Raw genomic sequence first — 24,783 nt, forward strand, 5'->3', positions numbered from 1 at the left:
CATGGAGAGACTGCAGCCTGCCAGGCTCCTCTTTCCATGAGATCTTCCAGGCAAGAATGCTGAAGTGGGTTGCTGTTTCCTACTCCAGGGGCTGTTCCTGACCCAGGGATCGAAACTGTGGGCTTTGCATTTCCTGTATGTCAGGCAGATTCCTTACCATTGTGCCACCTGGGAAGCCCAGAACCAAGCCTATATATAATATATATATATATATATATATATAACAAAATGTATTATACATACAATAAAAATTGCTATATAAAAAGCAAAATTTATTATAAAGTATTGGCACATGACATGAAGGTTGGGGTGTTCTGTGATCTACAATCCGCAAACTGGAGACCCAGGAAAGCCGGTGTACAGTGCAAAGCCCAGAAAGCCAGGGAGTCAGTGGGGTAGATCCCAGTCGGAGTCTGAAGGTCTGAGAACCAGAACCTCTAAGGGCAGAAGGCAATCGGTGTTCCAACTCAACAATCAGGTGGAGAGTAAATTTAACTTTCTTCCACCTTTTTATTCTATCCAGGCCCTCAATGAATTGGATGATGCCCACCCGTGTTGGAAAGGGCCAACTGCTTTCCTCAATCCGCCAATTCAAATGCTTGTCTCTTCCAGAAACGCCATCACAGACATGTCCATATATAACGTTTCACCAGCTCTCTGGACGTTCCAGGGCTCAGTCAAGCTGACATGTAAAATACACCATTGCACAAAATGAATAAGATGTATAGTATGTTATGTGCTAAGGATTAACAAAAATGAAGCAAAAAAGAGGACTAGACATTATCAGGGGTGGAGAGGGATAGACATGTTAGATAGTGTAGTCAGGAAAGCCTCCCTGAGAAGGTGGCTTCTGAGAAAAGGAAGTGAAGGAGCTTGGCAGGTGGTTATCTGGGAGAAAGGCCTTCCGGGGAGAGGATCAGGAAGCGCGGTGTCTCTGAGGCAGAAACATGCCTGAGAGTTCCTGGGGTAGTGGGAGACCACGTGACTGCGGTAGAGTGAACCAGGGGAGAGTGAGAGGAGATAACGAAGCTGAGGCCGTGTGGAGTTGAGTCTCAGCTTATTCCAGGTTAATAAAGCCAACCGGATTGTGATGTCCATTCTATATAACACATGATGATAACATGATGTTATATTGTCCATTTTATAAAATACGTGATGTTTTATCCATTATGCAATGAAAGTCATGCTGATATCATAAAACAAGCTGAGAAGTGCTCTCTCTCTCTCTCTCTCTCTTTTTTTTTCTAGTCCCTGGAAGACTTTGTACTTCTTCCTTAGATGTTTGGAAGAATTCCACTGTGGTGCCATATGAGCATGTGGTTTCATTGGTGAAAAAAAAATGTTCAATTATGGATTCAGTCTTGAATAGCTATGGTACTATGTAAATTTTCTGTTTCTTTTTGTGTCCATTTTGGTAAGCTGTGTTTTTCATAGAATTGTTCATTTCTTTAGAATTTTTATTTTCATTGGCATAAAACTGGTCAAGATATCCTCATTTATTTTTAAGTGTCTAAGATGTGTAGTGATGTCCCTTTTTCATTTCAGAGAGCAGCATTTGTGCTTTCTCTCTTCCTCTTCTTCAGTGTTGCTAGGGGCTTATCAATTTTAATAATACCTTCAAGAGCTAACTTTTCTTGGGCATTCTAGTAGGCGCTGGGCATAAAAGTTGAATATAACATTGCCACTGTTCCCATGTATTTTACATATTTGAGGAGATAAAAAGGCCATAAACAAGCCAAATAATTTTATTTTTTAACATAATTTTAAAAAGTAATTTCAGCAAACAGTAGGTTTTAGTAAATTGCAATAAGCAGCAAGAAGAAAACAGAGCAATCCAGAGCAATTGTTGATTGTCTGCTTACTCTAAGATGGAGATCTTCGAACAGAGACTTGAAAAACAAGAGTCAACCATGTAGAAATCTGTGAAAGGAGAGTTCTAGGCAGAGAGGGAACAGCATGTTCAAAGGCTTGAGGTGGGAGTCACATTCAGCAGTGTGTTCAGGAGAAAAAGGCTGAAGTGGCTGAAATGTCATGTGTAAGGGAGAGAGGATGGCATGAGATGAGACCTGAGAGGTGGGCAGGGTAGAGTCAGATAATGTATGGCATGTAGTCCATGGTATAGAGTTTGGACTTTATTTTAAATATTAAATATAATGACAAATGAATGTCAGCTATTGCCACAATATTGCTCCATAACAAACAACCTCTCAAATCTCAGTGGCTCTCAACAAGTTAATTTTCTATCTCACTGAGTCTATAAGTCAGCTGGCGTGGCTGTAGTTCACACAAATGATCTTATTTTAGGTCTTTTCCATACATTTCTCCTTCTGGGACCAGTGTTTATTTACTAAGGTATGCTCTCCTCATGGAAGACAGTAAATACATAAAAGAGCAAGCCAAACCATACAAGCTCATTTAAAGCCATTGCACAATTTTCATCATGTCCGTTAACATTCCGTTGGTGAAAGCAAGGCACTTGACCAAGCCCACCATCAACAGGACAAGGAAATACACTGCATCTACTCTAATGGGAGGCACTGGACATCCGTATTGCGAAGAGTATCCGGTTCTCACAGGGAGGAAATGAAAGATGATGGAAGATAATCCAATTTACAAATAACTTCTCTCTGAGATCACTGTGGCTCTTGTATGCAGGATGGATGGAAGAGGGAGGGGTGAGAGTGGAGGCAGAGAGCCTGGTCCAGGTGAGAGAGAACAGTAGCTTGACTTCAGGGATAGCACTAGAAGGAGAGAGAAATGGACAGATTTGGAGTATATCTTAGAGGTATACTTCACAGGAGTTGATGACGGATTAGACAGGGAGTAACTATTACACTCTCTTTGCTCACTTCATTCCAGACACACTAGCCCTCATGCTGTTCCTCAAACATTCCAGGCAGGCTGTGATCCCAGGATCTTTGCAATTGCTGTTTCTTATATCTGGAATATTATTATCTTAGACACTAGCTTGACACACTTCTATTAATTCCAGCCTTGCTCAAATGTCAGCTCCTGGGTGAGGCAACTCTGGCCACTCTATTAAGAACAATAGTGCCCTCCCTTACTTTGATCTATTTTTTTTTACACATTTATTATTTTTTATATAATTTTTTGGCTGTACCATGCAGCATGCCTTAGATTCCAGACCAAGAATGAAACCTGTGACCCCTGAAATGGAAGCACAGAGTCTTAACCATTGCACTGCCAGGGAAGTCCCTGTTGATCTGGTTTTTTTCCCCCATAGCTCTTATTGTCAACTGACAGATGCTGATTTGTTTATCAATTTCCTCTTTCTCTCTCTCTCCCTCATTACAATGGAAGTTCCATTCATGCAGAGATGTTTTTGTATGTTCTTTTCACTGCTGTATACTCTTATCTTGAGTACTGTCTGGCACATGCTAGGTACTCAGTAAATCTTGGCTAAATTGATAAATGAATTCCCACGGGCCAACCCTATGGGGACCATTCACCTTAGATCTGGTCTTCAGACAGCAGAGTCTGGCCCAGCTCTCACTAAGAAGACCCCTGTCTCCCGAGGCAGCTGACATAAAAGGGCAAGGGACTGACGACTGGAACTGTAGTGAGGCCTTCCTGCCTGTTGTGAGTCAGTAGAAAGCCCACCTGGGGAAATCCTGGAAATTGGTTTCCATGGTTCTATTGAGCATCTATCTATCTGGAGGCCTGTGGTCCTGAATTTTTTCTTCCTACTGCAGCTAAAGCAGAGAGAGGACTCTGGACCCTAGGCTGGCATCTCTCTTGAGACCAGGGAACCTGGTATATGGACTAAGGTGAGAGTGAGGCATCTGAGATCTCCCTTGCCTGCCACCGCCCCCCACCCCCCGCCAACCCCCAGATTCAGCTCCTAGAACAGAGGCTGATATCTATGGGCAGATCTGGGAGAAGAGAAGAGACTCTTCAAACGTTCGTTGGTAGTGATGAGCAAACTGAGGCACTGGCTGCCTTTTCGAAAGAATAAACGGCTTCTGATTGAAATGGGAAACTAATCTGTGTTGTGCGTGATGAGTGGGTGCTCAGTCGCTTCAATCGAGTCCGACTCTTTGTGACTCCATGGAGTATAGCCCACCAGGCTCCTCTGTCCACGGGGATTCTCCAGGCAAGGATACTGGAGTGGGTTGCCATGTTCTCCTCTAGGGGAACTTTCCAACCCAAAGATCAAACCTGAATCTCTTGTGTCTCCTGCATTGCAGGGGGGTTCTTTACCACTGTTACACACTGGTTTTCACAACACGATGTCTGCCATGACGGGAGTTTGTAGGGAAACCTCTAGTTTGTGTATGTCATGGAGAAAGGAGGAAGCAGCTAGGGTGTACACGATAGGAGGGGCGCTCTGGTGTAGGGTACGTGTGACCAGGAATGTTGTTATGCTCCTAGAGGGGCAGATGTTAGCTAAGCACTCTGCTGGGAGACTCTGTAACGGCACCAGGGACCAGTTTCATGGAAGATCAGAGGATGGGGGGTGTGAAGGTCAGGGGTGGAGATGTGGAGGTGGGGATACAGGATGGTTTAGGGATGATTCAAGTGCATTACATTTGTTGTACACTTTATTTCTAATCTAATGCTGCCACTGATCTGACAGGAGGTACTTGTCCGTGGCCTGGAGGTTGGAAAGAAAGTGAAAGTGAAAATGAAGATGCTCAGTCGTGTCCGACTCTTTGCAACCCCATGGGCTATACAGTCCATGGAATTCTCCAGGCCAGAATACTGGAGTGGGTGGCCTTCCCCTTCTCCTGGGGATCTTCCCAACCCAGGGATTGAACCCAGGTCTCCCACATTGCAGGCAGATTCTTTACCAGCTGAGCCATAAGGGAAACCCAAGAATACTGGAGTGGGTAGCCTATCCCACCCTATCCCTTCTCCAGGGGGGATCTTCCCGACCCAGGAGTCAAACCGGGGTCTCCTGCATTGCAGGCGGATTCTTTACCAACTGAGCTATGAGGGAAGCCTCATAGCTGGAGGTTGGGGACCCTTGCTAAAAGGGACACGTGCCATAGACGGAGGCCTTGTAGGGTTCACACACTGCTGTGTACTTGCTGGAAATACTCTTACCTGCCATGTGAACAGGGAGATGTATGCTTGGAAGACAAACAACTGGAGTGCAAGCTCAGGCGTTCAGCCACACGCCACACCCCACGGGAGGGGCGGCAGCTGGATGTGTATAGATGGGGCGACTGCTCAGAAAACTGTTGTCGCCTCTAAGTGACGCTTGCCCAGGTGACATCACTAGGCATTCACAGGCCTGCTTCACGGCCGTGCCCTGCATGCGGGCATTTGGCTGAGAGGTTACTAGAGGGAGTGACATCTGCTTCCCAAGCTGTGTGCTCTGGTACCATTCACTGATTCATCTGCCCTCTTTTCCTAACTGGGCAACCCAGAAGAGGTAGGTGACTCTGGTCTAACCGATCCACCCGAGGGATTCCTATTTTATCTGATTTGCACCAAGAAGTCACAGCACTAACAGCAGTCTGATGTGTGGGACACTCGGTCCCCTCCCCACGTGACCTGCCTCGTCTCCCAGCACCATCCACCCCATGGCCCCCTTCCCCCACCCCCAGGCTCCAGCCAAATAGCTGTCTGTCACCCTCTCTACATGCCTCGTCTGAGAGCTGCCTGACACTCCCGGCCCCATCCACTTCCCTGGTCACTGTCACCTCTTCTAAAACGAGTGTGTTCGACTAGAAAGTCTCCAAGATTTCTTCCAGATTCACCATTATAGGATTTTTTAAATCAGTATTGTTCAGGTTTAGTGAGCAGATAATAAAACTCCCCAACTTTAAGTGTCCCATTCAATGAGTTTTGACAAATAGAGTCATGTAAGTACTACCAACGGTTAAGGTCATTTCCTTTAGCTCCTCGTGTCCCCTCTTACTCCTTTGCAGTAAGGCCCCTGCCCTCTCCAGCCCATGGCACCCACTGATCTATCTCTACAGTTTTAACTTCTCCTAAATACCATATAAATGAAAGCAGCCTGTACCCTTTTGGGACTAGCTTCTTAGCATAACAGTTTTGAGATTCATCTATGTCTTGCATATACCAGTAACTCATTCAATGTTACTGTTAAGTAGCACCCCATCTGGGCTTCCCCGATGGCTCAGCACGTAAGGAATCCTTCAGTGCAAGAGACACAGCAGATACAGGTTCAATCCCTGGGTCAGGAAGATCCCCTGGATGAAGAAATGGCAATGCACTCCAGTATTCTCACCTGGAAAATCCCATGGACAGAGGAGCCTGGTGGGCTACAGTCCATGGGATCGCAAAGATCTGGACGCAATGAGCGACTAAGCAGAGCACAGCATCTGATTTTATGGATACACTGTGCTTTATTTAGCCACCAGGGAAACCCATCCATTCCTATTCGTGGTTATTTGTATTGTTTCCAGTTGGGGCTAATATAAATAAAGCTTCTATTAATATTTGCATACAAGTGTTTCTGAGAGCATATGTTTTCATTTCTCCAATTTCATTGATTTCTGCTCTTATCCTTAGTATTTTCTAGCATCTGCCTATTTGCATTTAGTTAGTGCTTTTTTCTTTTCTAGCTTCTTAAGTTGGAAGCTCAGATCTTTGATTTGAGATCTTTCGTGTTTTGTAACGTCATTTATTGCTATAAATGTCACTACGCATTTCTTTAGCTACATTCCGCAAATACTGACATAATATCAATGGAAATTTTCCTTTCCATTCAGCTTTAAATATTTTTATATTTGCTTGTGATTTCTTCTTTGATCCATGAAGTATTTAGAAATGTGTTTTCGAATTTTGAAGCATTTGAAGATGTGGTCAAGGAGAATATTTTACATGATCTAAACCTTCTTAATTGTATTGAGACCTGTGTTATGACCCAGTATATGGTTGATCTTGGTGAACATTCCATATTCAGTTGAAAGGAATGTGTGTTCTGATATTGTTGGGTGGTGTATTTTATGAAGATCAGTTAAGTCAATTTTAATAGTGTTGTTCAGATCTTCTATATTCTTGCTGACTTTGTGTTACTTGTTCTATCAATTGCTAAGAGTTGTTGTTTAGTTGCTAAGTCGAGAGTACTGAAATCTCTAGTTGTACATGTAGCTTTCATTCTGTCCCTTTTCAATTCTATTAGTTTTATTTTCATGCATTTTGAGACTCTCTCATATGCACATATAGGATTATTGTGTCCTCCTGATGAGCTGCCTTGTTAACATTCCTTGCTCTGAAGTCTACCTTGTCTGCTGTTGATATATTTGCTCCAACTTTCTTGTGATAAGTGTTTGTATAGTATATCTTTTTCCACTCTTTTACTTTTAATCTGAGTACATTCAAAATGGCTTCTTGAAGACAGCATAAAATCAAATCTTGATTTTTTTTTTTGACAAAATGATCATGTCTCCATTTAATTGGGTCATTTAACCCATATACAGTTAAAGTAATTACCAGTGTGTTTGAATTTAAATCTACCACCATGCTATTTGTGTTCTGTCTTCACCACTCTTCTCTCTTCCTCTGGGTCTCTAATTCACAAAAGTTAGGCTGTTTAATATGGTTCCATAGGCCGCCAGTGTGCCCTCTCCCTCTCTCTCTGCTTCTCTTTCTTAAATCTTTTACAAGTTTGTGCTATATTTAAGCTTGTATTGCTTTATCTTCAATTTCACTAATTTTTTTCTTCTGCCGTTTCCAACCTGCTCTTAGTTCCACTCAGTGTATTTTTCATCCCATATATTGCATTTTTCATCTTTAGAAGCTTCATTTGTGTCTTTCTGTATTTTCCATTTCTCATCCTATGTTCATGTTTTCCTCTATCTTCTTGAATATATGGAGCAAATTTTAATACATGTTTTCACACCACCACTTGCTAATTTTATTATCTTTGTCATTTTCAGATCTGTTTCAGTAGGTTAATTTTTCTCTGGGGCAATGGATCACATTGGATGTTAAACATCGTCAATTTTATGTTTAGGGCGCCAGATTTTATTGTATTTCTTTAAAGAATATTGGGGCATGAAGTTAAGGCATTTGAGATCAGTTTGATCCTTCTGAGTCTTGCTTTTAAAGCCTTGTTGGGGTGAGTCCAGGGAAGTGTTTAGTCTAAGGCTGATTTAGTTCTATTATTAAGTATTTCAGAAGACTCTGTCTGATGCTTTATGTATTTTGAGGTCTAGCCACTCTGGATAGGGGGGAATATAAACTATTCCCAGCCTTCCCTGAGCTCTGGGAATTTCTCTGCTTACTGCTTTCCAGGGGTACTTATTCCAACTGCATGGGGTTTCACCCCACACATTCGCAAACCAGTGTTCTGCCAGATATTGGGACCATCCCTCTATAGAGAGCTGCAAGCTCCCTCTCTCTCCCTCCCCCATCCTCACTCCCTCCTACTTTTTACTCTCTGTGTTAAGTCCTGCAAGTGCTAATGGCTTCAGCTTCCACAGACTCCAATCTCTGCCTCGTCTAGTCAGCAGGAACAGCCGGGCTCCGTTCAGATTCCTTCCCTCTTATTCTGCTCCCTGAAAAGTGCCTCCAAGCATTTTGCTGGGCTACCAAGGGGCTCACCTCATTTGTTTCCCTTCTTCCCTTGGGGTTCACAGTCCTACATCATCTTCTGTCCAACGTTAGAAAAACAGTTGTTTCATATATTTTGCCCAGTTTTTTTTTTTTTTTTTAATGTTTTCAACCTGAGGGCAGTTCTGAATCTCTTACTCTCTCTTGGCTAAAAGTAGAAGTCTCCCACCATCCAAGGATTTTAGAATTAAGAGACCAAGTAAGCCCAAGGGGGGTTGCCATCAGCACGAGGACTACAGTCCTTGGAGAGGTGGCGAGGATACCGCTGTTCTCTGGCTCTGCTTTGCCCTGACATTAGGAAGTAAAAGCAGGGTTAATGATACCTGTGCAATCAGGGATGCTCAGGAAGCTTCAGGGACTCTGAGCGAGAAGACACTTACATGACAGGAAGTGTAAGAAGAACACCAGGACTGCAGGGCTGGTAATGTGTTCAGCAAGGCTCCTGGACTGTGGTTTGCTAGGGTCTGCCTGAAAGCAGGGGGTGGGGGTGGGGGTGGGAAAGCCATCAATGGGGAAAGCAATTAAAAGAGAAAATAGAAATATGACAATGAAACCCCTTTCAGTTTGGGACTGTGGAGGTTTTTTTCTTTTCCTTAAACAAGTGGCAATGAAACCTTTATTGCCCTCTGTCTCCCAGACTCTTTTTTTGTGTTACATAATGTGTTTGCAAGTTTCTAACGCTGAGTTTCCCTGTGCTTTGTCCTATGTGAAACCACTGGTTTCCGTGGTAACTAGACTGCCAGCTCAGGGAGTCGAATAGAGGGGGAGAGGCTCTGCAGTGCACCTAGAGGGGCTAACAGAGGCCTGGGCCATAGGTAAGAAAGAGATCTGGGTGCAATGATACATACAAGGGTCTTTGCACGAGCCGAAGACCCTCAACCAGCTTTGCACCCGAAGTAGCTGCCCTATGCATCCACAGCCTGGCGCTCCTGGGAGGGCACTGCCTGCTACTGAGCTCCTTCAGCTGTTGACATTTATGGGTCAGTCTCTGGGCCGAGTGCCAGGCCCCAGGCCCCAAAGGGGAAAGCAGTCTCTCTGAAGAGGGAAACCATGATAAAAGGTGTCCAGAAGGAACATTGATTAAGTGCCATCCGTATGCCAGGCACTGATATGAAAATTACATACCTTAAATTTACCCTCACAAAAACCCGGTGATTTCGTTTTACCCAAGACAACCAGAAAAGGTGAAGTCAGGATTCATACCTGGAGTGGATTCTTCTCAACCTCCCCTGACCTGCACAACCCCACCTGTATCAGTCTCTCTGCTCTAAGACTTCTGTCCTGATGCCTCAGAGTTTAGAGACAGCCTCTCTGCCTGTCTCTGTCTTTCTCTCTTTTTTCTTTCTCTCTCACTCTTTTCCCTGCTCTTTTCCCCCCAGCCCCGTCCCTCTCTGGTCTTGTAAATATCTCTGCCTGGAGTCTCTTCCCTCACTCTGGAGAGAAATGTGTCATGGAACTCAAACCCCTGGAACATGAATTTAACACAGGAACAAGTTCTAGTGCAGCTTCTGGGCCCCTGCTGTGCAGCAACGGCATTGACGAAGGGTCGCAACCATCACATTGCCTCTTGATTCCCCAAAATCCCACCTGCTTTGTCCAAACAGCAGGAGGAAAGAGCTGATGTCCTAAAATGGGAAGACCCACAGGGAGAAAGAAGCTCTTTCAAAATAGCTACTGTGGTGGGAAGTCTCCCCAGGCCGAGTGTTCCCTGGACCGATGGGAGCCAGTGAGAGCAACGCTTTCAACCAGATGCCTCCGCCTGGATGGCCTTGGAGGCTGCATCCACAGGGGCTCAACCTAGGGAAACTCAAGCTTACAAAATCCAACGCTGCCTTGTCACCAAGGTCAAGGTAAGTTAACATAGCCAACTGAGGCTCAGCTCATCAGCACGCCCTGCCTCCATTGAGACTCTACCCACCAGACAGGCTGCAGGTACAGACCTTCCCTCCCCACGCCCCTTCCCCTAGGCTGACCTTGCTTGGGACCCACACAGCATCAGAGGCTGCAGAGATCTTCAGTCACCCTGTCTGATCCTCGTTTTAGAAATGAGAATCCAAGGCGAAGACAGGGGTAGTGATGACCAGTAAATGGGTCACACAGCAACTCAGAAACAGGGCCAGGACTCTAACCCAGGTCTCAGCATGGGGTCCGTGGCCTATGCGGCTGGCATCACCCCAGGCCAAGACACTGACCATCCTGTGAAAGGACCAGTCCCTCGTCCTGGATGGCCTGGAGACTCTGGGAGAACAGCCTTTATACACAGATCTGGGGTGAAATGCCTCCCACAGGCCTGGCCAGGGATGTGTAAGATCTGAGAGGCCCCGAGCGGATTGAAGGCCAAGGGGTGGGAGGCCTTCTGAGCACCAGAAGAAAAAGGATGATCTCAGGCCCTGGCTCTTGCCCTGGGAGTGACGGGTGGGCAGTATAACTAGTGACCTTGGCTCCTGACCCTCGTTACCTCCCTTGCTATACTGGGGAGCAGCAGTACAGGGGGCTGTGAGTACAGACCCAGATGACGTTATTCAGGAAAGTCTCCTTGCTGGGCCTGGCACATGTGCAGCCTTGATGATAACAGCTTAAACACACACCCTCCCCTCACAAGCACTGCGTCCCCCCAGTTTCACATGGACACTCTCCACAGCTCACAGAGCTCTTAGCAGCCCCCAGACAGCTGCCTTCTGTAGGTCTCTCCCTTGAAAGTAGTTCCTGGGTCTCTCCTGACCCCAGCAGCTTTGTGTCTGAGGTGGCTGCCATCATTCATGTACCAGAACCCTGGTGCCACTGCTACCAAAGCCTGCTGACCTGGAAACTTTCCGTTTGTGCAAGGCTCAGCGGGGACCTGGGTCCCTTAGGCAGGTCACTGGACACTGAGCATATCTGGGCCACAGTTTTCTGTTCCTTCATCTGAAAGTGACGATAGCAACAGCACATGGTGTACACACACACAAGAATCTTCATTCACCTTGATTGAGGTCCAGTTAGTATACAACAGAACTCGCTCATTTTTTTTTTTTTTTGGCTTTGTTGAGGTATAATTGACACATAAAATTGTGAAGATATTTAAAGTGCACATCGTGTTGTTTTGATATGGGTACCTGGTGAAAGGGTTCTCTGCATCGTTAATTATCACAGCCATCACCTCACATATTTGTCTTTTTATATTTTTTCTTTTTGGTGAGAACATAGAACTTTTAAGTTCTTCTCACTTAGCAAATTTTAATTATACAATACAGGGTTATCAACCATATTCACCATGATATACCTTAGATCCTCAGATCTTACTCATCTTATAACCAAAAGTTATTATAACTTTATAACTCATCTTATAACTAAACTCACCTTATATTGTATAATGTATAATATATATTATATCATATTGATTATTATATTATATTGCTATATATAATCTTATATATGTTATAAGATATAAACTCATCTTATATTATATCTCATCTTATAACTAAAAGTTATACCTTTTTCCTACCCCCTCCCTCTTTCCCCCAGCCCCTGACAGCCACCATTCTGCTCTGTTTCACTGAATCTGACTTCTTTCTGAGGGGGACTCCACATATAAGTGATAGCAAGCAGCATTTACCTTGTCTGGCTGAATTAGCATAAAGCCATTGAGACGCATTCACGGTGTTGCAAATGATAGGCTTTCCTTCTTTCTCATGGCTGAGCAATATCCCACTGTGCGTGTGTGTGTGTGTGTGTGTGTGTGTGTATATATATATATATGTATATGTATATGTATATGTATATGTATGAATGCACCAAACCTTAATTATCCATTCATCCGTTGACAGACCTTTAGGTTATTTCTAAATCATGGCTATTGTGAATACTGCTTCAGGGAACACCAGGGGACAGATATCTCTTCAATATCCTGTTTTCATTTCCTTTGGACAGACACCCAGAAGTGGAATTGCTAGATCATACAGTAGTCTTATTTCTAGTTTTTTGAGGAACCTCCATACTGTTTTCCACCCACACTGGCTACACCAATTTCTACTCTCACCAACAGTGTGCAAGGGTTCCCTTTCCTCCATATCCTCAAAACACTTGTTACCTCTTGTCTTTTTGGTGAGAGCCATCCTAATAGAGGTAAGGCAATATTTCATTGTGATTTTCATGTGCATTTCCTTGATGATCAGTGGAAGCAATCTACAGATTAAATGCAATTTTATCAAAATTCTAATGGCATTTTCACAGAAATAGGAAAAAATTCTAAAATTTGCATGGAATCACAAAAGACCCCAAATAACCAAAGTAAATTTGAGAAAAAAAAACAAAGCTGGAAGCATCACACTCGTTGCTTTCAAAGTATATTGTGAAGCTATAGTAATCAAAAAAGAAGTATGGTATTATCAGAAAACCAGACACATAAATCAACGGAACAGAATAGACAGCCCAGAAAGAAACCCAGGCAGTTTATTTATATGTGGTCAATAATTTATGACAAAGAAGAAAAGAATATACCATAGTGCTGGGAAAACCGGATGTCCACGTATAAAAGAAACTGGAATCCTATTTTATGCCACACACCCAAGAATTAACTTACAATGGGTAAAAGACTTAAGTCTAAGACCTAACACCATAAAAATCCCAGGAAAAAACATAGGGAATAAGTTCCTTGACATCAGTCTTGACAATAATTTTTTGGATTTGATACCAAAAGCAAATGCAATTAAAGCAAAAATTGTTACAAAGTGGGATTATATCAAGTCAAAAAGCTTCTGTGCAGCAAAGGAAACCATCAACAAAGTTAAAAGGCAGTCTATGGAAGGAGAAAAATTTGCAAATTCTGATAAGGGCCTAATACCCAAGAGGCATGCCTGCTAAATGGCTTCAGTCATGTCTGGCTCAGTGCAACTCTATGGACTGTAGCCTGCTAGGCTCCTCTGTCCATGGGATTCTCCAGGCAAGCACGGCTGCCATGCCCTTCTCCAGGGGGATCTCCCAACCCAGGGATTGAACCCACGTCTCTTACGTCTCCTGCACTGGCAAGCGGGTTCTCATCACTAGTGCCACCTGGGAAGACCGAATATCCAATATATTGATACATAAAGAACACGCATGAATCAGTAGCAGAACACAGCAGTCCATTTAAGAAGGGACAGAGAAACGAAACATAAGAACACGCACGAATCAGTAGCAAAACACAGCAATCCATTTAAAAAGGGACAGAGAAACGAAACATAAGAACACGCACGAATCAGTAGCAAAACACAGCAATCCATTTAAAAAGGGACAGAGAAACGAAACACGTTTTTTCGAAGAAGACATACAAATAGCCAACATGTAAATGGAAATGTGTTCAATATCACCAATCAGCAGAGAAAATGCACTTTTTAAAAACAGCTTTATTGAGACATAATTTACATATTACACTGTACAATTCACCTATTTAAAGTGTACAATTCAGTGGTTTTCAGTGTATTCATATAGTTGTACCATCATCACCACAATCAATTTTGGAACATTTCATTGGTCCCTTTCCCCACAAAGCCCACCCAGATTAGCAGTTGCTCCCCACTTCTTCCAACGCCCTCTTTTCACACCTAGACAGCCACTAACCTGCTTTCTGCTTCCTGTTTGCAGGTTTGCCTGTTCTGGGCATATGCAAAGAGTCACATGTAACATTTTGTGTCTGTCCTCTTTCACTCGGCATGTTTTTCAAGGTCCATCTATTTTGTAGCATGTATCAGTACTTCATCTTTTTTACTGGCAAATAATATTCCATTGTATAGATGTACCACATCTGTTTAGTCATTCATTCTTTGAGTTGTTTCCACATCTCGGTTATTATGAATAAAGCTGTTACAAACCTTGTGTACATGTTTTTGTATGGACACGTGTTTCAATGTCTCTTGGGCATATACCTAGAGGTAGAATTGTTGAGTCATATGTTAACCCCTATGTTTAACCTTTTAGGAACTGCCAGACAACTTTCCAAAGCAGTTGAATTGGTTCATTGTCCCACCAGAAATGGAGGAATATTCCAATTTCTCCACATCCCCACCAACACTTATTATTATGAGTCTTTTAAATTATACTCATCCTAGTGGGTATGAAGTGGTATCTGATTGTGTTTTTTATTTACATTTCCCTAATCCCATGGTTGGGCTTCCCAGGTGGTTCTGGTGGTAAAGAATCTGTCTGCCAATGCAGGAGACATAAGAGGCTGGGGTTTGATCCCTGGATTGGGAAGATCCCTGGAGAAGGGCATGGCAATCCATGCCTGGAGAATCCCATGGACAGAGGAGCCTGGAGGGCTACAGTCCATAGGATCGCAAAGAGTTGGACATGACCAAAGCGACTTAACACACAGCACACAATCCCATGGTTAATGATGTTGGATATCTTTTCATGTGCTTATTGGCCCTTTGTCTGTCTTTGGAGACAAGTCTATTGAGATCCTTTGCCCATTTTTTGGTTGGATTACTTGTCTCTTCATCATTAAGTTGTAGTGGTTCTTTACACATTCAAAGTATAAGTCCTTTATCAGATACAAGGCTTGCAAATATCTTCTCCCATTCTGTTGGTTGTCCTTTCACTTTATTGATAGCATTCTTTGGAGTTTTTAATTGTGAAAAAGTCCTATTTACCTGTTTTTTTTTTCTTTTTTCTTTTGTGCTGTAGCTATCACACTTTATAAGGATTGGTCACAGAAGAATTGATGCTTCTGAACTGTGGTGTTGGAGAAGACTCTTGAGAGTCCCTTGGATTGCAAGGAGATCCAACCAGTCCATTCTGAAGGAGATCAGCCCTGGGATTTCTTTGGAAGGAATGATGCTAAAGCTGAAACTCCAGTACTTTGGCCACCTCATGTGAAGAGTTGACTCATTGGCAAAGACGCTGATGCTGGGAGGAATTGGGGGCCGGAGGAGAAGGGGATGACAGAGGATGAGATGGCTGGATGGCATCACCAACTCAATGGACCTGAGTTTGAGTGAACTCCGGGAGATGGTGATGGACAGGGAGGCCTGGCGTGCTGCGATTCATGGGGTCGCAAAGAGTCAGACATGACTGAGCCACTGAACTGAACTGAGGTCACAAATATACACCATATTTTCTTCTATGAGTTTTACAGTTTTGGCTATTATATTGTATTTTGAGCTAATTTTTGTGTATAATGTGAGGGAAAGATCCAATTTCGATCTTTTGCATGGGGATATCCAATTGTCCCAGGATCAATTACTCCCATTTTTAATGATACAATTCAATAATTTTTAACAAATACACACACTCACATCTCATTCCACCAGCCCCACAATTTGCCTGTGCCCATCTGCAGTCCATTTTCCCAACTCCAGCTCTGAAAGGTCCACTTTCAGTCACTATAGCTTCAGTTCAGTTCAGTCCCTCAGTCGTGTCCGACTCTTTGCGACCCCATGAACTGCAGCACGCCAGGCCTCCTGTCCATCACCAACTCCTGGAGTTTACTCAAACTCATGTCCATTGAGTCAGTGATGCCATCCAGCCATCTCATCCTCTGTCATCCCCTTCTCCTCCTGCCTTCGATCTTTCCCAGCATCAGAGTCTTTTCAAATGAGTCAGCTCTTCGCATCAGGTGGCCAAACTACTGGAGTTTCAGCTTCAACTTCAGTCCTTCCAATGAACACCCAGGACTGATCTCCTTTAGGATGGACTGGTTGGACCTCGTTCAGTCCAAGGGACTTTCAAGTCTTATCCAACACCACAGTTGAAAAGCGTCAATTCTTCTGCGCTCAGCTTTCTTTATAGTCCAACTCTCACATCCATACATGACTACTGGGAAAACCATAGCCTTGACGAGACGGACCTTTGTTGGCAAAGTAATGTCTTTGCTTTGTAATATGCTGTCTAGGTTGGTCATAACTTTCCTTCCACTATAACTTAGGTTTGCCTTTTCTCTAGTTTTATATAAATGGAATCACAGGATGTACTTTTCTGGGTCTGGCATCTGCCATTATATTTTTATCATTTAGCTCTCCTGTATGAGGATTCTTCAGAAACAGAACCAATAGAATGTGTGTGGGGTGGGGGATGGGAGAGAATCAATTTTAAGGAATTGGCTCACACGACTGTGGAGGCTGGTAAGCCCAAACTCTGAGGCACAGGATGGCAGGCTAGAGACCCGGGGATCTAGAGAAGAGCTGGTGTTGCAACTCAAGCCCAAAAGCAGTTTGTTGGCAGAACCCCCTCTTTCTTGGAGGAGGTCAGTCTTTTTCAATTAAGGCTTTCGACTGATTGGATGAGGCTCACCCACATTGTGGAGGGAATCTGCTTTTCTCAAAGTCCACTGACTTAAATGCTAATCTCTTCTTAAAAGAATATTTTCACAGCAATGTCTAAACTGGTATTTGATCAAATATCAATACCACAGCCTAACCAAACATTGATACCACAGTATAACCAAATTGACACATAAAATTAACTGTCATGCCTCCCAACAGACCTGTGAGGTGGGCATTACCATTCCTATTTTGCAAGTTAGCAAACTGAGACCCAGGGCTTCCCAGGTGGCTCAATGGTAAAGAATCTGCCTGCCAATGTAGGAAACGCAAGTTCGATCCCTGGATAGGGAAGATCCCTTAGAGAAGGAAATGGCAAGCTACTTCAGTGTTCTTGCCTGGGAAATCCCATAGACAGAGGAGCCTGGCAAGCAACAATCCATGGGGTTTCAGAAGAGTAGGACATGACTTAGCAACTAAATAACAACAAACTGAGACCCAGAGAGGCTAACTTGTACTCATAAGAGGCATAATGAGACTCAAGCTAGTGCTGTTTCTACATCCTCACATTCGCCTTCCCAGTTCCCATCCATTTGCAGATCAAGAAGGATCTGCCGTGTTTGTCTATGGCTGTATTGTCAGACCTGAAACCCTTTCTTCGGGGCTTGCATCAGCAGAACTGACCTTCAGTGTTCCTCCTTCCTCTCCGTGGAGCATGAAGCAGGGGAGGAGGGTTTCATGGCCCAGTACCTCCACCCCTGCAGGACCCCCCCCAGCCCCCCGTTTTTGCACCCAGCTAGTCTCTTTATCCCTCTGGCCACCAGACCTGCTTGCTCCCTGCCCCTTGCAATGCCTGGATCGTCTTCTGGGTTACGGTCGCCCAGCTACAAAGAGAAGCCAGGTCTCCCACTACCGCCCAATGTGAACTGTGCTCCTCCCCAGATTCTGACGTGTTGTCCCTCTTTATTTCCTTCTCTATTGGTAGCATCTTCTCCCCTCGTCTGTCCTGGCCTCCTGCCTGGCTCCCATTCCTCTGTACTTTTTGTAATTCTGCTGAAAAAATAAAATCTCTGGATTGTTGTTTCCTCAAGTTCAGAGACCTGGGAAGGAACAAGCAAAGCAAGTTGCTCACTAATATAAACATATTTTTTTAATTTTTCAGATTAAGCCTGAAAAGGAACAGTCGGCAAAATTCCAAAGGCTTCCAGAAACCTCCAGAACCTCTGTTAGTGAACCCTCCTCATTCAGGAAATAAAACCCTCCTGGCAAGTTTAGCTCTCAGATCCTCTGATCTGACCCCTCTGCCTTAGTTCAGATACCAGACCATCTGAGATTCAGACTTCACATAATCTGGATAAATGCAAAGTCTTATTCTTCCAATTAAAGACACACTAAGTTTCAGAAAGACTGGGTCACCTTTGCCTTGGGCTTCCCAGGTGGCCCAAGTGGTAAAGAATCTGCCTGCCAACTCAAGAGACGTGGGTTGGATCCCTGGGTCGGGAAGCTCCCTTGGAGGAGGAAAACAGCAACCCACTCCGGTATTCTCGCCTGAAAACTTTCATGGACAGAGGAGCCTGACAGGCTACAGTCCATGGGGTCGCAAAGAGTTGGACATGACTGAGCGCACACACATCTTCGCAGGTTCCCCTAAAGCAGAGCCCCAAACAAAAGCATGTGCAGGTAGTTCATTTGGGAAGCGGTCCCAGGTCCAATACTTTGGGCACCTGACGTGAGGAACCGACTCATTGGAAAAGACCCTGATGCTGGGAAAGACTGAAGGCAAAGGAGAAGGGCTGACAGAGGGTGAGATGGTTGCATGGCACCATTGACTCAATGGACATGAATCTGAGCAAACTCCAGGAGAGAGAAAAAGACAGGGAAGCCTGATGTGCTGCAGTCCGTGGGGTCACAAAGAAACTGAACAACCCAGGGGTCCAAAAATAGAACAGGAAGAATGAAATGGGAGCGAGAGAAAGTCAGTACAAGGCTGCATCATGGAGATGACCCTCTGAGGGGCCTTGTGAAATACATCTCAGAATTGTGCGAGGAGGCATCATCCATCAGTCTCCGACTCCCATCGATCCAGGGTGGCTCCACAGGCACGAGCTCCCCCACACTTGAAGCTGATCATTAATCAGAGGAATCCCGGAGGCCTCTCCAAAAGGAACAATGGAGAGGTCTCAGGACAGGAAGCAAGAGCCATGTGCCAAGGCTGGAGGGCGGTACTTTCTGATTATGCCTGCACAAAGCTAGACAAAGTCTGCATGAGACTGGTCACTGCACCCATGGCTAGAGTAAGAGGTGAGGTTAAGAGACTTTTATAGTCATATCCAGTTGGGGATCAATACTGGGCAGGGGCTGGAGGGGGGATGTATCTTAGTAGGGGAACACAGTGAAAAAAAATCTTTGAGCCTTGGTAGTTACACTCTCAAAATGAGTCAGCAGTGTCATGCATTTGCCAACCAAGCCAATGGAAACTCAGCACAAGCCACAAAAATAAATACAGGCATGGGGACTTCCCTGGCGGTCCAACAGTTAAGACGCCATGGTTCCAATGTAGGAGACGTGGGTTTGATCCCTGGCTGGGGAACTAAGAGCCCACATCCCATATGGTACAAACAAAATACCATAAATAATAGAACAGCCAGAGGAGAGAGATGTGGTGAGAAAGACATGGAGAAAATCGGTTCATCATGTCCTTGGCATGAGCATGGAACCCTGTTCCCTTATAGCTCAGTTGGTCAAGAATCTGCCTGCAGTGCAGGAGACCCAGGTTCAATTCCTGGGTTGGGAAGATCCCCCGGAGAAGGAAATAGCAACCCACTCCAATATTCTTGCCTGGAGAATCCCATGGATGGAGGAGCCTGGCAGACTACAGTCCATGGGGTCGCAAAAGTTGGACACATCTTAGTGACTAATCCACCACCACCACCCTGCTCATAGTAGATTCTCAGTGAATAGTGACTGAATGGCAGAAGGAATGCATGGGTCAAAGGTAGATGGAGAATCCCAACAGATACAAGAGTGTCACCTGCTTAGGAGTCAGATAGGCCTGACTATCCTCTGGCTCTGCGACTTATTACTTGAAGTTTATTAGCAAGTGACCCCTCGGTTGCCATTTCCCGAACTCACACTGACTGTGAGTGAGTGACTATGGACTCACTTCATGACTGTGTTCTCACCTGTCCTTCACAAAATGAAAAACAGACCTCCAACTTGTCAAGCTGGGCTTATCTCCATTTGGAGGAAGGGTATGCTTCTGTAACATGCAGGGTCATTGAATGGACACCCATCATCAGTTCAAAAGGAGAAACAGGGTATATTATGGGCTAAGATCGTTGGCTTTGGAACAGACAGATATGGATTCAGATCCTGACCCTACTAATCACTGGTTGTGTAACCTTCAACAAATTATTCATACTTCAATTCTCCGAGTTGTAGTTTGCTTATTTGTAACATGTGGCTCACAAGGGTGATGTCAGAGGTTGGTTGTGAGCAGGAAGTATGCTTTATGGGAAGCACCCTTAGCCTCTCATAGTTGGCGCTCAGCAGACGATGACTACTGCTCTCGATACTGCTGCTGTTCACCCTGAGCCCCATCACTCCATGTAAGCCCCGTCCATGGCAGTCTCTGTCCTTAATAACACAGCTCCCTGCTTCTCTGCCCCACCTTTCACTGATTCATGATTCTTCTCCCCATCCTTGGCCCAGGCTTGGTAGGGAGTTCCTGCCATGACAGACAGGCCTGATAGTAAATGCTCAGTAAGTACTAGCTGTCTGAATGGACGTGGATGGATGAAGGAAGGAAGCATCCATAAATGGATTGGCTGTGTCCAGGATCTTAGGGTCTCCTCACTCTCTGGCTCCAGCCCCAAAGACCTCAACCCCAGAAGCAGGTAACAGAAGTCACTACGTGATTATTGGGCAATTCAGACAGTGGCATGTGTTGGAAAAAGCAAGGACTTTTCCATCAGAGACCTGTGTTCAAATTCTATCTCAGTTGGGAGATGTCAGATGGACCAATTCCCTCTCCAGTTTCAGTCTCCCCATCTGGAAAATGACAATCATGACCGTACCAGTGATGGCTCCACCTTCTTCTTCCTGGAAGTGTTGTGCAAATTGAGATATTTCACGTAACTGACTTGAAGCACAGGAGATGCCCTACAGGATTAGTTCTTTTCTGTATCTGCCCGTGTCCTTCTCACTTAGGAACCCAGACTAATGGGGCAGCCATCATCTCCCATATTGCTGGTTGCAATGGCAGAGGGAAAAAATGTTCTGGAAGGCCTTAGATCTGCAACTAAATGCCCTAGCCTGGAGGTGACCCACATCACTTCAGCTCCCAATCCATTGGTCAGAATAGTCACATGACTTCAGCCAACAACAAGGGGTCCAGGAAGTACAACCCTACCATGTCCCCAGAAAACAGAGAGCTAGAAATATCTAGAAAATAGCACTAATGACCACATTTGTTCAACTCCCTCTTGATTTCTTCAACAGCATGGTGGAATTCACTGCTTCAACTCTGTGAAAGTGAAAATGTTAGTCACTCAGCCATGTCTGACTCTGTGACCCTATGGACTGTAGCCCACCAGCTTACTCTGTCTATGGGATTCTCCAGGCAAGAATCCTGAAGTGGGTTGCCACTTCCTTCTCCTGGGGATCTTCCTGGAACTTGGGGTGATCACCAAGGCCATGCAGGCTTCTGGAGGGTTGAACTCTCCTAGGGTCTCTGTGCACAAATCTGCTTTTCTAAAGCTTGCTGGGTCCTCAGAGCTGGGGCTTGGGGAGAGGACTGTGGGGTCTGTGCTGGGGGCCAGGAGACCTTGTTCTCCAGCCCTGAGCCCCAGGGGGCTGGCCCTGAACCTTCAAGCCATCCTCCTGCTGAGACCCAGCAGATATTAAAAATGAAGAAGATAGCCAAGCAGGGTTACAGAAACTCATGGCCTATTGTAAATGCTTGCTTTTCACTAAGCTTTTGCCACCCAGCCACAGCCCAGTGACTGATGCATAAGCTCACTGGGAGATAACTCTAAAAGTCTAGACGTGATGTCTTCCATGTGCATGAGAACTGCTCTGCCAAGGGGGAGCAAAGAGGTGGGAAAGGGACCTCGGTGTTGAGACTACTTGGAGAGTTTCCTCTGTGGGCTCCAGTCTCGTTTTGCAGGAAGCTGGCAAGTTTTCAGTCTCATGGTTATGGGGTCAGTTCAGCCCTCGAGGCAACACTATTTCACGTTTAAAGTCTGGGACTGTTCAATCTGGGCAGGGCACGCAGCTGGGACTGAATTCAGCCCTAAAGTCCCCCACAAGTCTCTCATCAGGCCTGTCCTTTCCCCCACTAGCAAGTCAGCCACTCATTTGGGACAACCCTCCCGGCTACTGGAGTACGGATGTGATGGAGAGGGGGAGACTGAGGCCTGCAGTGGCCCTGGAAGTCCTTGACACTTCAGGTAGAATTAGCTCTGCATAACAGCTTCTGACCACCCTGGAGGATCCAAAGCCAGGTGTGGAAGCGGCCTCACCGGGCCCCATCCTCAGTCTCCAGGGGTTCATCCTATCCTTTTATCTTCTGCTTCTCCCCTTCTCTGCTGACCCAACCTGTCCCCTCTCCTCAGGCTCTCACTGGTTCTCCTGACCTCACTCCATTCCAGCCACACATGGAAATGTCCCTCTTTCATTCATTCATTTGCTAATTCATTCAAAACTTACGGAACATTTATTGAGTGCTGACTATCCCGGGCACTGTGCTGTGTCTTGAAGCCCCAGCTGTAATCTTGATCAGAGCAGACATGGCCCCCACCCTCAGAGACCTTTCACTCTCATAGTAGAGAAAGATCTTAACATCATAACTACAGCAACCCAACTTAAAAAATAATAATAGTGGGTAAAACCCTTGAACAGACATCTCACCAAAGATATACGGATGTATACAAGCAAATGAAAAGATGCTCAACATCAGTAAATCATTAGGAAAATGAAAACTAAAATCACAGTGAGATACCATCACACCTTTATTTAAATGGCTACAACCAAAGGGACTGCCCATCCCGACTGAGGAAGCAGCTGGATTAAGCCTCTCATTCGCTGCTGGCAGGAGTGTAAAATGGTACAGCCACTTCGGCAAAGTTTGGCAGCTGGGTAAAAAGTTACTGCTAAGTCACTTCAGTCGTGTCCGACTCTGTGCGACCCCATAGACGGCAGCCCACCAGGCTCCCCCATCCCTGGGATTCTCCAGGCAAGAACACTGGAGTGGGTTGCCATTTCCTTCTCCAATGCATGAAAGTGAAAAGTGAAAATGAAGTCGCTCAGTTGTGTCCGACTCTTAGCGACCCCATGGACTGCTGCCCACCCGGCTCCTCCATCCATGGGATTTTCCAGGCAAGAGTACTGGAGTGGGGTGCCATTGCCTTCTCCAAGGTAAAAAGTTAAGCATGTACCAATTATATGATCCAGCCATTGCACTCCTAGATACTTACTCAAGAGAAATTAAAGCTTATGTTCATATGAAGACCTATACACAAACTTAATTGAAGCTTTATTTGTAATAGGCCAAACTTGGAATTAACCCTGGCAACCATCAACAGATAAATGGATATACAAATGATGATACTTCCAGATAATGAAATACTTGTTGTTCAGTTGCTAAAAACCAGAATCACTGATGCACTCAACAGTGTGGATGAATCTCAGAATCATTATGCTGAGTGAAAGTGTGTATACGACAGGATAAAACGTGTCTATACTCTAGGATCATCCAGTTATTGTAGAAAATTCTAGAAAATACCAACCAGAAAGAAGATCCATTGTTGACCAGATGGGGGAAGGGTTGAGAAGGAGGAATCACAGAGGGTCACGAGGTAGCCTTTTAGGGACAACAGGTACGCTCATTATGTTGATTACAGTATTGGTTAAATAAGCGAAAATGTATGTCAAAATGTATCAAGTTTTACACTTTAAACATAGGCAGACCAATAAAGCAATTTTAAAAATTTCAACTACATGATGAATCACTTAATTACAGGTGAAATAAAGAGCTATAAGGCAGGCATCTTGGAGACTTAGAATGTACAAACATTAGTCTGGGGGCTGAAAAGCACTAGGGGAGAGCAAGGTTTAGGTTGAGGTGGGAAAGGTCTGCTGGAAATGGTCGGTGTGGGGGCAGAGGGCTGAGGGTTGGGGGCTCTTGGGGAGAAAGACCAATCCTGGCTGGGGAACCAAGCATGTCGGGGCCCCGGAGGCTTGGGAGGCAGCATGGTGAGAGGAGCTCGGGGCCTCAAGCCTGTGTGATCTCCAGATACCCAGCTGTCTTGGGCAACAGAGACCTCCCGTGAAGACCTTTACCCTCTTATTGCCGTGGCTGGTCCCAGAATCATAACATGGTGGGGTCCCCCATTCTAACCTGCGAAAAGAGGTCTACACAGGCCCCATGCTGAGCCCTGAGCCCATCCGAGCCCTGGTGAGAGCCTCCAAGACACAGCTACCCTCACTCCAGGGCAGAGTCAGCAGCCCGACCGTCCATTCCTTCTCTGCTTGGAGCAGCCACACTCTTTGTTCTGGAATCTCGGTTAGAATCATCAGCTCTGCAACCTTCCGGGCCTCAGTTACCTCCTCTGTAAAACAAGGATGATGATAGCAGGGCTTCACTGGGTTGTACTGAGGATTAAATGAGCTGACACTTATAAAGCATTTGGAAGAGTGCCTTATTCCTTCGGCAATATATGTAAAATAAAATGCTGTTCCACCCAATAAACACCAGGAACAACTCCCAAGAGGAGGGTGACGTGTCAGGGAGGAAGGGGCCTATCAGGTGGCAGCAGCAAACTGGCCTTTCTGAGCTCGAGGGCATGGGCATCTCTTCCGTCAGACATACCAGGACACTTCAGTCCTGTGCCTTCAGGCAGTTTTGGCATCAAAAGTCTTCAGGGCTCCTCCTATCTGGCCATGAGGTCCCCACTGAGATTTCTCTGGCTGGAGTGAACTTCTTGATCTCCCAGAATTTCCCCAGCCTTTGTAGTGT

Source organism: Bos grunniens, chromosome 15 (genome assembly GCF_055505025.1).
Source record: "Bos grunniens cultivar Pamir isolate PY7600 chromosome 15, Bosgru_T2T1.0, whole genome shotgun sequence".
Classification (NCBI taxonomy): domain Eukaryota; kingdom Metazoa; phylum Chordata; class Mammalia; order Artiodactyla; family Bovidae; genus Bos; species Bos grunniens.